This window comes from Triticum dicoccoides, chromosome 1B, assembly GCF_002162155.2.
Source record: "Triticum dicoccoides isolate Atlit2015 ecotype Zavitan chromosome 1B, WEW_v2.0, whole genome shotgun sequence".
In the NCBI taxonomy this organism is placed as follows: domain Eukaryota; kingdom Viridiplantae; phylum Streptophyta; class Magnoliopsida; order Poales; family Poaceae; genus Triticum; species Triticum dicoccoides.
In genome coordinates this window covers 133,617,622-133,635,419 of record NC_041381.1, presented here as the reverse complement: position 1 = coordinate 133,635,419, position 17,798 = coordinate 133,617,622, and the positions used below count along the sequence as shown (strand labels likewise).

General features: G+C 46.1%; 1 pseudogene; it reads right to left on the bottom strand.

Moving 5' to 3' along the window:
* Window positions 1-7,792: 7,792 nt before the first annotated feature.
* LOC119350233 lies at window positions 7,793-12,284 on the bottom strand (annotated as a pseudogene).
* Window positions 12,285-17,798: the final 5,514 nt, after the last annotated feature.

Below are 17,798 nucleotides of genomic sequence, written 5' to 3'. Positions count from 1 at the left end.
CGTCGGGGGCGTAGTCCGGCAGAAGGGTCTTCCCCTTCTTGGACCCTCCGGCCTCCCCAGTTGGGGCGGCCTTTCTTTTCTTTCCTCCCCCCGTTGGAGGGGGAGAGGCATCTTCTTCTTCTTCCTCCTCCTCGTCCTCGGAGGCGGAGGGTGCGTTGGGGTCGTCGGGCAAATCCGACGACACTGGGCGCCGGGAACTCTTTCGGGTCCCCGTGGCCTTCTCCTTGGCCTTCTTCTTTGGCACCACGTGAGGTGCCGGAACCAGTAGCTTCGCTAAGTCTGCGTCTGCTGGGCCTTCGGGCAAAGGGGCTGGACATTCAAACTGTCCGGATGTCCTCTTCCAGTCCTGTCAAAGGAACGGGAGTTTAGATCCCACATAAAGTCACACTATGAAATTCGGGTATCCCATAAGGGACTAAATGTAAGCTTACTTCGGAGGCTTGACGTTTGGCGCAGAATCCGCGATCCTCAGTGACAGGAGGGGAGACATCGGAACTCTTGAAAAGCACCTTCCAGGCGTCCTCGTGCTTCATTTCGAAGAGCCGGGATAGAGTCTGGTGCTGGGCCGGGTCGAACTCCCACAAATTGAAGTCCTGTCGTTGACATGGGAGGATCCGGCGGAAGAGCATGACCTGGACCACGTTGACAAGCTGAACCTTCTTGGTCACCAGGTCTCGGACGCAGGTTTGGAGTCCGGTCACCTCTTCCGGATTGCCCCATGACAGGCCCGTCTCTTTCCAAGATGTGAGCCGGGTGGGGAAGCCGGATCGAAATTCGGGGGCCGCTACCCACTTAGGGTAACGCGGCTCGGTGATATAAAACCACCCCGATTGCCACCCTTTGATGGTTTCCACGAAGGCACCCTCGAGCCAGGTGACGTTGGCTATCTTGCCCACCATGGCACCTCCGCATTCCGTTTGTCGGCCTTTCACAACCTTCAGCTTGACGCTGAAGATCTTCAGCCATAGGCCAAAGTGGGGCTGGATGCGGAAGAAGGCCTCACACACAACGATAAACGCCGAGATATTGAGGATGAAGTTCGGGGCCAGATCGTGGAAGTCCAGGCCGTAGTAGAACATGAGACCCCGGATGAACGGGTGAAGAGGAAAACCCAGTCCGTGGAGGAAATGGGGAAGAAAAACAACCCTCTCATGGGGCCCGGGGGTGGGGATGAGTTGCCCCACATCTGGAAGCCGGTGCGCGATGTCGTCAGACAAGTATCTGGCCTTCCTCAGCTTTTTGATTTGCCCCTCCGTAACGGAGGAGGCCATCCATCTACCTCCCGCTCCGGACATGGTTGGAGAAGGTTGAGGTGGGAAGTGCGGGCTTGGGCGCTAGAGCTCGAGCGCGCATGGACGGATAAGCAGAAGAGGAAGAAGGCGTGAATGGAAAGGGCGGATTCTTATCCCCTTATATGGGCGGCCAAAACTACGAGCCCCCCACCGGCCTAATAAAACTCGCTTATCTCCCAAGCACCGCGGTTAATGGCGCGGTTGGGTTACCCACACCCGTATTGATGAGAATCCCGGAATAAGGGGACACAATCTCTGCTTTGACAAGACATGCCAAGGAAACCGCCTCGCTAAACGCGCTGAGGTGGAATGGTAAAATGAATAAAAGCCAGGCCGTGGCATGATGTCACGCCGCGGAATACGTCAGTAGATTCGATTGATGCAAATATTATTCTCTCTACGATGGAATGTGGAACTTATTTTGCAGAGCCGGACACTACCCTGGTGTTCAACATCTTCTATGGAATATTCGGAGGAGGAACCCGCCTTGCAATGCCGAAGACAACTTGCACGCCGGACTCGTCGTCATTGAACCCTGGTTCAGGGGCTAGTGAGGGAGTCCTGGATTAGGGGGTGTCCGGATGGCCGGACTAAGACCTTTGGCCGGACTCCCGGACTATGAAGATACAAGATTGAAGACTCTGTCCTGTGTCCGGATGGGACTTTCCTTGGCGTAGAAGGCAAGCTTGGCGATATGATATGAAGATCTCCTCCCATTGTAACCGACTCTGTGTAACCCTAGCCCTCTTCGATGTCTATATAAACCGGAGAGTTTTAGTCCGTAGGAGGAACAACAATCATACCATAGGCTAGCTTCTAGGGTCTAGCCACTCCGATCTCGTGGTAGATCTACTCTTGTACTACCCATATCATCAATATTAATCAAGCAGGAGTAGGGTTTTACCTCCATCGAGAGGGCCCGAACCTGGGTAAAAACATTGTGTCCCTTGTCTCCTATTACCATCCGCCTAGACGCACAGTTCGGGACCCCCTACCCGAGATCCGCCGGCTTTGACACCGACAGTATGTTATTCCTTTGACTCTATCACCAGAGGACGCACGCTATGTCGGACCAGAGAGGCATGATTGTGTTTTACGCGGGGTCACAATTGTCACAGGCGCGAGCATGAAGCGCTCAAAGCCATGGTCGGTGGTATGACATAGAGTCATGCTAACCTTTGTCTCACGCACAGCCACGGGCATTTACTCTGTGAGGCACGGAATGGCCTATATGAGAGACGTTGTTTTTTAAAAGCTTATTTCCTTTGGGGATCGAAGCCAGGCGTCGATTGTAGAGGGTCTACGGTGGAGGCAGCATGCGGGAATGCAGAGGCGATGGACTGCGCCCCCATGGGCGGAGAGGATGGTTTCTGGAAGGCACGAACCACCAACATCAGGCTGAAAATTGCACCGAGTTCCAAAATATCTAATGCGAATGACATCCTTGCTGGGGAGCATCGAGACTACGTCGATATGAACTGTTTCTAGAGGCTTAAAAAGACGACCAACAGGGATCTCACTGCAGTCAAGATTAAGAGGAGTGGCGCGCCACAGAGGGCGCCACCGATGTGCGAGGATTTGAGTGCGGGTGCCCTCCTTAGTGGACAAACGGCAGATGATCTCACTGAGGACACAGTCCGGGAGGTCGCTGATGCGGTCCGGGCAAGACTCCTGCTTCTCGGAACCACTGAGCGGGCCTGTGCCGCTTCTGGCCGCCACCACCATGCCGCCAGAGGATGAAGTCACCGGTGGCCCGAACCTCGCCTTCTTGTTGCTCGGGGCACCTCGCCGGATCTCCATCCCCGTCTCCGTTGCTGGATTCGTGCCGCCTGCGAGCACCTCTATATGTGGCGTGGATCTGAAAAACTACTAGGTCTTCACTACGCGTAGATCCAGCGTGTGAGGAAAGGAGGGAAGGGGACGTTGACCAATTGGACGACAACTTTAAATTATATCTTTCCTTCACTGTTGTGGTGGAAAACAAAAGAACGGTCATTTTCCTTCACTATTGCGGAAGAAAACATACACAGGCACGGGTGGACAGCCCAACAAAGCATGGTGTGGTATTATATAGAGTCATGTTTGCTTGGGTTTGTGTTTCGAATGATTCCGTCGACTCGTTCAGACGGAGAGGCACGAATGTTTGGGCTCATAGGCACGAGCATGCAACGCTCAAGGGCATGGTCTGTGGTATTACATAGAATCATGCTCGCTGTGACTCGATCAGACGGAGATGCACGGGCGTTTAGCCCACAGAACTGAACCTTTGTGTTACGCACAGCCACGGACGCTTACTCTGTGAGGCACGGAATGCCCTACGTCAGAGACGCGGACTCCTTATATTTAAAACACGGACATGAATTCCATAAGGACACGGCTCCGTATTGAGTCGTGTAACGGTTCTTTCTTGATTCTACTTATATTATTTGATAAAGGCGTGGACGTTCGTGCATGTCTGTGTTTCAGGGTCGCAAGCACGGGCATAAAAGCGCTTAAAGGCATGGAGAGCTATTATATACAGTCACGCAGAAAGATTTCTGTTTGTATTCCGAATGGCTCGGTGGACTCGGTCAGAAGAAGAGGCACGCACGTGAAGACCACGGAGGCATGGGCACGTATGTGCGTTTATTACGGAAACCTAACAGAATCAGGTTTATATGTCAACACTTTCTTCTTACTCTGTGAGACACGTAACAGCCCATTCGAGAGACATAAAGGGGCACACGTTTATTGGTGCATTTCCACATGACTGGCGACTATGACGTAAAGCAGCATAAACATAAAAAGACAGAAAGGTAGACTAATTTTCTGTTTGCAAGCTCCTTCGTGGCTCCTCAAGGACAACAAAGACAAACAAAGCATACAAACAGTGCAAACAGAACAACAGTTGTTCGACAAGGTTTACACAAATGCGAACTCCAAAACTTCAAGACAATAAGACACTCCCAAGAACATGAGCAACCATCTCAAGACCTATTCTTCAGCATGAACATCTGAATGGATCCGTCAAATCGAGATATTCAACACTCCTATTTTGTAAATACTGATGCACATGGAAGCAACTTGGTAATAATCGAAGACGACCATGTTTAGAAGCCTTATTGTGCCACTTCAGAACCCTTTGTTGCTCCTCGTAAAATACTTCTGTGAACTCCGCATGATGGTACACAAACTTAATGTCAATGCTATCCAGATACTTTGCACATAGAACAAAGAACGCCGGAAATTCCTCGTTACCCCGGCAAGAATAATAATCTTCCAGCGTTACTGTCTTCAGACAAATACCGTGATGTTTGAGAAACTGCCGGTGCCTACGACGCCATACGTTTTTTTCAGAACGAAGTGTCGACCGTCCCTAAAAAATACATGAAAGGTTGAAAATACTTAGCGTCCATAGAAAAAGATATGTATGTATGTATGTTAAGTCAAATTTAACATAAACATTTTTAAATGGAAGGAGAACTACAGTATGCACATTTCTCAAGATCATCACCTTGACAGACAAGTTCTCCAGTTTTGGAAAGCACTTCAGCAATTCAACGACAATGTCCACCTTATAATCCATGTAGATGAAGAAGGTCTTGACAGATTGCCGCATTGTTGTAAGACTGACTGCCCCAAAATGCTTCATTAAAATAAACAGAAGATACGTCACAAAACTAATAGATTAAAGGTTGGACGAAATAAAACTGGTTTGCTCTCAAACAAGATGAAGCTGGAAGTATTGTCAAAACTCAATACCGCAAGACATGTGAGACGACGTCGATACGGATCAGGTGCAGAGACACCGGTTACCTCCAAATCCTCACCCTGCATGAAGCAAAGAACATATTTCAACAAATTAATGGAACTAATATCAGAAAAAGTCATCACCCTGTTCCAGAATCAGGTAAAGTCGGTACCTCAACAAGTGCGGGTGCAGACACGAATGCGAATTCACCCAGCGTCCCCAGTTTAGGTGCAGAGACAACAGTAATCGAACAGTGGTCGTCCTCTTTATCGCAGATCAACCGTTGAAGTGAAGGCGCATCCTCAATAATGAGTTTTCCGTAGTGACAACAAATGCCAATGCTTACAAGGTTATACGTGTTTATTGTGATGCGACGAACTCCCCCACTGAAAATAAGCAGCAGAGACTCAAGTGCAGGGAAACTAGAGTGGACTATGCTTTGAAGCGAGACCTCCGATATAAGAACTTCCACAAGTGATAGTCTTTTCACCAGCGGTAACTTAAGCGTCCCTGCATAATTGTCTGGTATATGGCAAAGAGCAAAGCCGAGTGTGTGCAAAGAGGAGGAAAACCTAAACACAGACTCCGGCGCTGAGGGCATGATGAATTCACCCAGTGGTGTGACCTCTTGCGCCACGAATCCTGCGAACAGATAGTAGAACTCAAGAATCTGGAGATTGTTGAGCTTTGACGATCAGAGCCAGGCCGCAACGGTGGCAGGTCTACACCGCAGGTAGCACGCCGGGATAGAGAGGCGGCTTACTGAGCCGGGATGACTGGACAGGATGAATTCCGGAAGACTGACAACATTAACGACAGAATATTGAGAAGACCGAGTTCTGGTATAAAATCTGAAGACGGCCTCGGTGACGGCGGACAGCTTCAAGAGGATGGCAATATGAATTATTTCTCCATCGCTAAAAAGACGGTCAAGAGAGATCTCGCGACAGTTGAGATTCAAAGGAGCGGTGAGCCATAAAGGACGCCACCTACGAGCGAGGATTCGAGTACAGATGCCCTCCTTCATGGGGAGACGAGAGATGATCTCACCTAGGACGGCGTCCGGGAGGTCGCTGATGAGGTCCAGACGAGACCCCTCTTCTTCATCCTTGGATCGAGGAAGAGTACACTTGCCGCTTCCCTCCCCTATGGCGACAAACACACCACCAGAAGGCGGCGTCGCCGATGGAGCCACTCTCGCCCTCTTGGAGCTAGAACTAGCACATTCCATCTCCATCTCCATCTCCATTGCAGGGGTCGCACCGCACACGACAAGTGCTCAGTGAGCTGGATCTGAAAAAATGGATTATAACCTGTCCACCCACGAAACAACTTAAATACTGAGAAGGACGGGAAAGGTACAGATTAATTACCTCTCCTTTATTTTTCCCGTAAATTGTAGATGCCTGCTTGAAACATTAAATACAGTCACGTCTTTGATTATGCGAGATGCACTGTTGAAGATGCATACCAGGCACGGGCGTGCCCCTCCGTGTTTTAATTTTTTACGGCACGTACATACATTAAAAGAATTTGTTCCATGCCGGAAGCACGGGTGGTCAGCACACAAAGACATCGTGTGATGTTATATAGAGTCATGTTAGCTCGTGTCTGTGTTCCGAACGATTCCGCCGACGGAGAGGCACAAACGTGAACTAGTGGAGGCATGTTGTGGTATTACATAGAGTCACGTACGAGCGTTTACTGCAGAAACACAACGGGACTAGATACAAATGTGAACCCTCACAGTTTACTTTATGAGACATTGAATGGACGATCGGAGAAACACTGTCCTTAAAAGCACGGGCAAGAACTTTGTACAACCATGGTTCTGTACCAAGGAGCAACTGTCAAACGCACGAAAGTGAAGCAGAGAGGGCCACACTTTTAGTAATAGAAGAAGCACTCTATCGGCTGGCATTGCTCCTTTGTCAGGCGCACAGTAGGACGGCTGTGGAAGGCACACTTTTCAGGCAGAGAACGAACGTCACGATGCCACGACAAGGTGAAATCATGGTTGTACAGATGCACTGTTGAACAATCACGGCTTTGATTATACAATATGCACTTTTGAACATGCAGACCAGGAACGGGTGTGCCCCTTGAAGTTTTAATTTTTTACGACACATACATACATTAAAATAATCTGTTCCACGCCGGAAGCACGGGTGGGCAGAACACAAAGGCATTGTGCGGTATTATATAGAGTCATGTAAACTAGTGTCTGTCTTCCGAACGATCCCGTCGACTCGTTCAAACAGAGAGACAAGCGACGTAAACACGCGGAGGCATGGTGTGGTATTACACAGAGTCATGTCTGTGCGTTTACGATGCAACCGTGAGAGTCACGGTTGAACATTCACCAGTGGCATGGCCGTGGCTGCCCGTGCCCTTCAGTTATTTTTATCTCTCTGTCATGCAGCAGAGAAGCATGCTTGTATGCTTAGAACATCCACATTCAGAAACCGACACGGCTGCGGAAAATAACAAGGAAACCTGTGCCTCTGATATTTTTCTCTGCCGAGTAAAAATACATAAAGAAACAAAAGGCATTGTTATTTAAATTTGTTTTCTTTCTATGACTGCAGCAAATTATCTTACAAGCCGTTCTTATAACCACACAACGAGAAAATAAACAATCGACACCAGCCCGCCCTCCACACCGATCACTTGCTATTTCATCGCTCCACGTGCAGCATTGTTTTTGAATGTTCAGCGATCCATTCTTCCTTCTCGACACTTGTGCAACCCCATGATTCTACATACCTATTCAACCTATTTGCCTGCAATATCAACATTCATACATAAAAACAAAGCGAAAGATTGCGGTCATCACTGTTTTTTGCTTACGCCTTGTTTAGCCTGCATTATTACGTTTTAATTTTCCTTTTCGTACTGCTCTCCGGTACCAAAAAGTCTCCACTCAGACCTTTCCTTTCTGAAAATGGACTGCGCTGATTCCGTGCCTTGTCCCGGGCTTCCCTGCATGCATTCTGTGTGCCTGGCTTGTGTGATGTTCGATTCTGGCGTAGATGCAAGACTTTGGTAAATGCTCCCTGCTATCAGTGGGGTTGTTGGAGTTGCTGGCGTTTGATGTCTTCCTCCTGGGCTTGGAGTGCATTGTCCTGAGCCGTTTGATGTCCTCGATGGTGTTGTCGGTGTTGTCGGCCATTTAATTGACCTTGCCCTCTTCTCCTGCTGCGATTTCCTCTTCTCCTCTTCAATCCTCATCCTCTCCTGTACTTCTAGGTTATCTGGGCAGTTTGTTTTCCTGTGACCCTTTTCTCGACAGTGGCCGCACTTGGATATGGCTTTGTTGCCTTTTCCTTTCTTCTCAGAACTAGCTTTGATTCGATCTCCTTTTTTCGTGCCCTTTGAGCCACTCATGGGAGGGTTCTTGAGAGTTTCGGCAACAATGCCTGTGTCTGGTTCCTCAGCAAGTGCCGCCATGACTTTTATTTTCATATCTACCGTACACTCATGCAGAACACTGTATGCCTTCTCTTTTCTGCAAGCATTTGAACAGATATCCGACAACTCAGCGTAAGCGAGGCCGAATCTCATCGTTTCATCATCTTGTGCGGTCATGCTATCACCTTGACTTGTAGACAGAACTTTCAGACTCTCTGATAGATTCCTGGTCCATCTAGGGATGACAAAGGATTTTGGAAGTTGATCTATCATGCCTGTTTGGTTCATCACCTTAAGCACATGGCAGCACTGGATGCCATCCCTACTCATTTTCTTGCAGCTGCAACTGTATATTTCTTTTTGCTCATCCACATCTACCCTGAACTCAGACCTCTCAAATTCCTCGCCCGGATATGGTTTCCACACTTTTTCTCCAGGCTCAGTAATCCTTTTTAAAAATACTGCCTCCCCTTTGCTAGGTCAGAGCACTTGAAGTAAGTCCGATTCCATAGCTCCAGCTGGAATTTCCTGAAAATTTCATTCATGTATACTTGACTTGCCTGTCTTTCAATCGGAAAACCCGTCTCTAGTGATGGCTCCTTCTCTTCTGTTTGGTGTCTTTTCTTGTCAAGCGTGGTGAGGAAATTTTGCTGAATCATGTGATATGCATCAACAAACCTTTTTACAGTGTCACTGTGGTCGACGTAATTCTTCCACATCGAATTCGTGCTCTCACTGCGAGTGGTTGTTGACGAGAAAGGATAGAAGCAGTCCTTGAAGTAAGCCAGCACCCAAAAATTTCAGAGTTCCCATAGCGTGTTCAGGTGTTTGTTGCCTTCCGCCTTGTGCACAGAAATTGCTGCTTTCCAGGCACGCTCAAACTCGTCTTGATTTAGTGAGTTTTTGACGATTCGAAATAAATCATCAGACATCCCTGGGTGCTGCGCAAACACTAATGCGTTATTTTCCTTCAGGTTCTTCCTAATATGCCACCAGCAGAACATGTGCCTCATTCTCGGAAGAGCTTCCTTTATTGCAGTCTTCATCGCCTGGTCCTGGTCTGTTATTATGTATTTCGGCTCTTTACCTCCATTGCCTCGACAAACATGCTTATGAGCCACTTGAATGACCCTATTTTCTCATCTTTCAAAAGGCCTAGTCCAAATAGAACGGGCGACCCATGGTTGTCGATACCTATAATTGGGCAAATGGCAAGCCATACATATTCATAGAGAATGTCGTGTCAAAAGACACGAAATCTCCATATAGATCATAATTCATCTTGCACAAGGAGTCTGTCAAAAACAGGCTCCGCACTACATTGTTCTCTGTCTCTTCCACATGGTGGAATCCCGGCCTTCGCCTCTGCATATTGGCAAACAGTTTCATGGTGACCTCGATATCAGTGCCACGCTCTCCAACCCTGTCCCGGCATGCAATGTTGCTTATGCCAATCGTGTCGAACATAATTTCTCGCCTCGGTGTCCCCATGGCAGTAAAAATCTGCATAACCTTCCTTGGTTCTAACCTCGCCATCTGCAACACTTGTATAAATGATTTCTCCTGAGGTGTCATCTTGTTGTAGCCTCTCATGAACTTCAGCATCCAATCTGATGGGTGAAGTTGGTGGTTGTGCTCTAGGCGCACGTTCTTCAGATACCATTTCCTCCTATCTGCATCCCTCTTGGCTATTATTTGGACTGGGCAGCTTGTCCGGATCAAGCAATTGCTCCTTCTCTCCTTAACATGTCTCTCAGTTGTTTTATTCTGCCCTTCCTTGGTGCACTGAAACACCTGCTTGTCAAGCTGCTGATCATATGTCGATCTTCTGCTCGTTGATCGCTTGGCAGCAAAGCCAACCTTTCTCTCATATCTGCAGAAGAAGAAAAAGCACTCATCCAATGATCCAAATACCATACCACCCTATGGTTCGAGCGCTTCGGTGACCTCCTGAATCGTTGGGTATATGCCTTCTTTGAACATGTCGTCCATTTCTTTCTCTACAATGGTCGGCGGTGCCATTTTGATTTTGTCTACCGTGTCTTCGTTCGTCTGATCGCATTCACTTCTGACGACATCGGTTTCATCGCCAGCCACAGGTCCACTTACAGAGGAGCTGCTGCTGCTCTGTTGTTTGTCACACGCAGCAGCGTCGTTTCTGCATGGCACGGACAAATCCATGAATGACTCTGCCTCTCCACTGTCGCACTGTGCAATGCTGCTCCCTGTTTCTCCGGCACTCGTGCAACCAAGGGACTGTGCTGCTTCTACAATGCAATCCGTGCTGGCGCTGCACGCTACTTGCTGCTCTGAACGCTGCGTTCCTTTCAAAATGGATGGAGAAATATGATACTTCTTTGCCTCATCTGTTATCCCCTCCGCCAAATCCTGAACACATAGCATGGAACAGAATTAGATACCCAGAGCAACATATGCGTTTTTTTTAATTTCTAATAAGCGGTGCACCATAGGCACTGTTCACATTACACCCAGCAGCACGAACGTGACCATGCTACACACACATCTCGACAAAGAGGCACAAATGTGCTTCTGCTTACACCATACAACCGGAGATGCACAACAACATCCTATACAACTGCATATACAGCCGCACCAGAGAGACAGCCGTCCTAATGTTTTACACTTTACCCTGTTCTTCCATAAAACTGTTTGTCCGTTGAATTGAAAAAGCATAGTTCAGACGTCACCTTTGTTTTCCCATGCCTCTCTTGTCCAGCAAATCTTGGCGACAACCTCCGTGCATTGGTAATTTCTCTCGCTATTCTGAATGCCATCGGAGATCCTTTGGAAGGACCCCTCATGTTGAACACCGCAGGTGATCCTTTCAAAGGACCTTGCCTTATGTTTTCATCGATCCGTGGACTACCGCGATACTTGCTTCCTTGCTCGTACACCTGCGTGTCCAAGATATTACAATTTAAATATACTAGACGAAAACAAGGAAAAAATTGCTCACAAAAAAATACATTTGCTTTAAATGTTGTTGCACGTCCATATTTGCTGTCACCTGTATTGCTTTCTGGTGTTGCTGAACAGTAAAGTTTATTCCTCCTATGTTTGATTTTGTCGTTGGACTCTTCTTGCCTGCGTAGACCGTACCGAATCCTTGAACACTAATGCTTTTGTTGCCAATGATCCTTCTGCTTGCATCAAGGCAAATTCTGTTACCCTGTACCTCTTCATTATGACCGCCATCAAATGCTAGGGCGTCACAATGCCCGCTCTGCACCTTTGTGGACAACTGTGTCTTGAAAGAAAAGAATAATTAGAGGCACGTGAGAGTATTACGAAGAATTAGCACGTAAAACTTCCACGTACGTTCAAAACCAGCGTTTGAAGTTTTCGTCGTTACCTACACAATCTGCTTAGTGGTGTCTCTGCTGCTTAGAATGCTCCTCTTCGCAGGTGTCTGCTGCACAACATGCTCCTGGTTGGGATGTTTGCCAAGAGCTTGTATCTCACTCTTGACTCCAATTACTCCAGCCCGCATAGCATGTGTGTGTTTGACAACATCTGCATCCTTCATCTTCTTCTCATTTTGTAGTGATTTTTTTTCTTCCACCTCTCAATACTCAACTACAGAGTAGATGCACAGGATAAACAGATATTACAACATTCATCCAGGATATATTAATCATTTTTGTTCTTCTTAATGATCTACTAATTAGTGTTCTCAGTGGTAGCACCTTGACAGCAAACGTCACAGAAATAAAAGACCAAACCCTAATGTTCAACTGCCTTGCTATTACCTGCCTCCCATAATCCTTGCCGATGTCGTTCAAAGACCGACCGTCCCTGTTGTCCTGACCAGATGTCGAACTCCTGAACATCTGCCCGAAAAAGTTATAAACCCGCAGTATCAGTGTTGAAAATTTTCAAAGTCGATCTCAATCTTTCTTACTAAGGTACTACACTTACCACGCAACAAAGATATATTTATACTTCTGTATAATTGAACTCACACCTTTCTACTAACCTTTGATTGCCAAATCTTATGCGCTGATTGTTCAGAACTCACACCTTTCTAAATTGTGAGGGGATCTGCTTCCCTGCAGTTTGTCAGCGATCTCCTTAATGGTTTTGAATCTGGGAGAGAGAGAAAAGAGAAAGAGAGACAGAGAGAGAAAGATGGAAGGAAAGAGAGAGCCTACTTTGATTTTTTGCGTGCAGGAGAAGGATAACCTGATAGGTGGGGTGAGTTTTGCGACGCATGAGAGATGCACATGATTTTTCGGCGTGACGTGATGTGGTAGGTCGACTTCACTTGACCGTCGACGAGACTGACAAGTGGGGTCTCAGTTACTAATTCCTTTAAGTCTCTCACTAATTTGTGGGGTCGGCCTTATATGAGTCCTACGAGGAGAACCTCCGTCTGGGGTGACAAAATGTGGTAGGTGGACTTCGAAGTCATACTGACATGTGTGCTCTCAAATAGTTCCTCCAAGTATTTGACTAACTTGTGGGGTCGTCCGCAAGATGAGTTCTAGATCTTTCTCCATCTAGCATCGGTGGCGACAAGCGAGGCATATTCTAGCTCTCCAAAGGAAAGCCAATCCCGATCCCTCCACAGAGTTCGCTCGTCACTGAAAATTTATCCGTCTCCTTCATCTCACTCGCCGTGGATCTCCTGTTCAGGTAATCCATTGCATTATCACCATGATTATGCCACCGATTCAACATTTGAACAAAAAAAATTACCAGTACTAGCAATTCCGCGGGCTGCGTATACACTGCATCTACACAACACAGCATGTGGGGCGCGATTTGAATATCGGTTCCCGATCCAATTTGGTCCGTGCTCAAACTGTTGCGCTGTGTTAACCGCAGGAGGGTTATGGATTTAAAATTAGGACTCAACTGACCTCACTTTAATCATGCCAACTGCATGCTTGCGCCGTGGTTTTGCTAAGTTGAGTTATATCTCCAGCCATGCAAAACTTAAGCACTCTCGTGACCACATATTATATTACTTGCAGAGCTCAATTAAACCGCAGTCAAAATTCACTAACCTGATCCCTATCATGAGGTCACAGGTCAAATGATTGTATAGATCCGCAATCTATAGCAGAGATCCAAAGGACATACATCCCTTTTTGCAAAGTAGTTACTAACCCAGATTTAGAAACCGTCTTACATGGACCAAGTTGTTGATGATGGTCTCACATGGACTGCTAACAACTGCCTTACATAGTTGACCTGGTAACGATGATGTCTCATGACCTCTTATGTAGAGTTCGATGAGATGGACTCCACCCCAAAGCTGTCGGAGACTCAGTCCCAGTCTGTCAATGGCACAGAGATTGTCACCCAAGATTTCATGGTTCATGACCAGCTAGAAACAAATAGACTAAGGATCGAGTTAAAACGTGCAACGCACAAAAAGCTTGTTGAGGAGTACAGGGCAAAGAAGCAGCTTGCTGCCTCGAAGTAGGTGTTTTTTATCATGCATCTTGCGTGTGTCGTTGAAATTTCTTCCGAAATCAATGCCTCTCATTCTAGCTGCATTTTTAATCACGCCTTAAATATTTGTCTCTGTTTTGCTGACTCAACGTTTATATGTAAGCTTGTGCAAGAAAAGCATGTGGTTCAACAATACATTTGCTAAAGGCCATTTCTTATCTTTGTCAACATAGCTGTTACAATGGGTGAATATGAAGAAGAGTTCAGCATGAAACTTAGCTTCAGAAATTCATTACTGTCTGTGAAAAGCTAACAGAACCACAAAAGCAGCTTGTCAGAGATATTGGATTTGGATACCTTCTAGATCTGTCATGTCGCGAGCTTCCAAGATGTTTCGTTCGCTGGCTTGTCCGCTATTTTGATTGCCCTTCCAGGTCTTTCATACTGCCTAGTGGATACAGATTCCTCATCAACTCGTACACGGTGCACCGGATCTTAGGAATTCCACTTGGCGGGCAGGTTATCCCAAGAAAATGCTCAGAAGCTTTCAGATGTTAGGTTAAGTCTGAAACTCGGTGTGCTGGGCACGCTCCAAACATCAGAGAGTTAACTGATCTAATAACCCCACAGCTGACAGGAGAAGTGTTTCAACGGGTTTTCGTGATGTTTGCAACAACGGTATTTCTATGCCCAACGACATATGACTGCGTTAGCCCCGACTATTTAGCCGCTCTAGAAGGACCAGCAAGTAACATACCATCATATGATTGGTCCAATGCTGTCACAGAGAAACTGGTGGCATCACTCCAGACCTTCAAGGACAAAGGATTCGCAGGCGCCCTGTGTGGCTACCTCCTGATTCCAGTGGTTCGTTCACTAACTTGTACATTTCTTGTACCCACAAACAGCTGCAAGAGAATAATTCATTTTCACCTCTTCCCCACTTGCAGATAACGTATTTTGAGTACTTGGATACGAAGATTATGGACCTGGAACCTGACACTCCTGCAAGACTTGTCATGTGGGACATAGAGGCCATTAAGAATTATGTAACACAGACAGCCTATCAACAGAGGACGGAATTTTTGGGAAACACATGGTGAGTCAACTTTTCATCATCTTCCTTTGGCGAAGTTTTCAACTCAACATAAGGACTTAGCTGGAATGTATTAACTTGACTTGACTGTAATTGTTTCCTTTTGTGCATGACAGCTGAAAGACATTAGGCGCACGCCTTTCCAACCACCGCCTGGCTTTCAGGCGCCATTTCTCCAAATGAGTCCCAGACTAGAATCCTACATAGAAGAATTTGTGCCTCAAGAAAAACTTTGTTCCGTAAGTGATTTCCAGCTACTGCACCTGATTTTATGTTTGAAATGATGCTCCCTAAGTTTTTACAAAAAAGATACATGTCCTATTATGATCATCCAGGCAGTTTCTTATAGTACGTTAGTTGTGCTTTTATGTTAAACTAGAAGTGCTTCATATAGGACGAGTGCTCATCCAAACAGTTTCCTATAGTACGTTAGTTGTGCTTTTCTATTAAAACCAGAAGTGCTTCTATTAAAACCAGAAGTACTTCCTACAGGACGTTAGCCGTGCTTTTGTATTTATTATAGAAGTGCTTCCTATACTACCTTAGCTGTGCTCTTGTGTTAAATATAAAAGTGCTTCCTATACTACCTTAGTTGTGCTTTTTGTGCTAACACTAGAAGTGCTTCCTATAGTACGTTAGCTGTGCTTTTGTGTTAAATATAAAAATGCTTCCTACAGAGTCAAGTTAGCTCTGCTTTTGTGTTAAACATAGCAGTGCTTCCTACAGGACGTTAGCCGAGCCTTTGTGTTTAATATAGAAGTGCTTCCTCTACTACCTTAGAGGTGCTTTTGTGTTAAATACAAAAGTGCTTCCTATAGTACCTTAGCTGTGCTTTTGTGCTAAAACTAGAAGTGCTTCCTATAGTACGTTAGCTGTGCTTTTGTGTTAAATATAAAAATTCTTCCTATATAATACGTTAGCTCTGCTTTTGTGTTAAACATAGGAGTGCTTCATACAGGACGTTAGCCGTGCCTTTGTGTTTAATATAGAAGTCCTTCCTATACTACCTTAGCTATGATTTTTTGTTCAATATAGCACAGCTTCCCTACAACGGTAGGTCAACCATGCTTCGTACAATACATCTGGTGTGCTCTTTCAAGGAATGTGTTGACCATGATTCATGGACCTTGTTACCCGCGCTTCCCCGCAGCATATCATGCGTGATTCTGCAATTCTTGACAGAACATACAATAGCTCACAAGATATTTTTCATTTTCAGTATTAGTAACTAATTTTCATTTCCGGTATTAAATATTTCCGATGTTTTATTTTTTCAATTACAGGCCAAGGTGAAAATTGCAGAAGTTATCAATGAAATGTACAGAACTTTTCTCGCAGTTTCAACTAGTTCTCAAGCAGAAATTGGAGAAGCTCCTTTCACTCGGTAGGGATCTTAGTGCAAAAGAAACCAACACCAGAGACCGGGGTGTTTATTGTAACTTGCAACAGGATAACTCAAATGAAAAAGAAACTTTTTCATTAGCCCCTTCAACATACTCTACGCTTCCAAGTTCTAGCACGACAAGTAGTCAAAGTTCTTCCAGCAGTGGCTCAACCAGTGTCCTTCACACAATGTCATACTCCCTGGAAAATTTAAAGGGTTGCTGCGATACCCTTGACCCAGTCTCCCACAATCCATACGACAAAGAGCAGGCCCAAATTCGTCTATCTTCACAGCTAAAATCATCAACTCAGATTAAGTTGCTACTGGAGGTGAACAGGATAGACCACAACAGACAGGACATTGATGAACAAGCAAAGATTCATCTGGACAAAGTGCACAACCATCTGCAGAACTGCCTTGATGGCTTGCCGGTTCATGAGCCCTTCATGCCAACGTCTGAGATGCTCGAGAGTGGGGCAATCATAATGACAGGTGAAAATTCGTCTGAGAGTTCTGTACGGATTGAAACCCCAAATTCTGTTGGAGGATCTGCAGACCACAACTCTCTGACAAGCACACTGGAAAAACTCTTGGAGGAAACAACAAAACATACTGCAACAGAAACATCAACCTCGCACTCTGCGGTTGACAAACAGTTACTGACTGGTCCAATCTCCGGATACACTTGGAGCACCTGTTCATCACATTGGGAAAACGTCACCAACTACTGAACGGTCCAGCGGTTCTGATAGCGCTCACAAAAATTCTTCAACCAACACAAAGAGCCTCACTATATCCCAACCTGCACAAAAGTTAAACATAGTCACTGAACAACGTTCTTCTTCACTACAGGAAGCTAAGGTCCATCTTGTTTCAATTTTGAGAGATGAGAAGACGATTGCTGAAACTGAACGCACCAGAGCCACTTCCTCCCTTGCTCCTAAAGTAGTCGTCACCACTGATTCTGACAACGGTTCTTCCACAGTACTGGATACGAGAAAGGCACTTCCATCCACTAGTGATGCTCCAATCATTACTACCACATCTACCGATGCGGAAGACAATAACATTCCAGAAGAACATGAAGAATGTACCAAACAACCACGTATTGATCCCACAGACAGCGTCCCTCTTACCACAACCACACATCCGCCAGAACTGGAAACACAAATGGCAGCTCATAAGAAGTCCTTACAGCAGTCAGAAGATCCAGGAAATAATAATACGACACCTCCTAAGAAAAAAGTTAGAATACTGGAGCCTCCACACACTTCAACAGAAACTTTAACCAATCAGTCTCTACAGCCTGACAACCACAGAAGCCTCCTTGATGCTGGATTCATTGATGATGTTGAAATATGGTCTGACCCATCTATCTATGAACAAATTGACAGAGTCGTTGAAGAAAAGAAGAAGCAACCCTTTCATAACCAAGTAGCATCCCAACAATGCCAACCTGATACT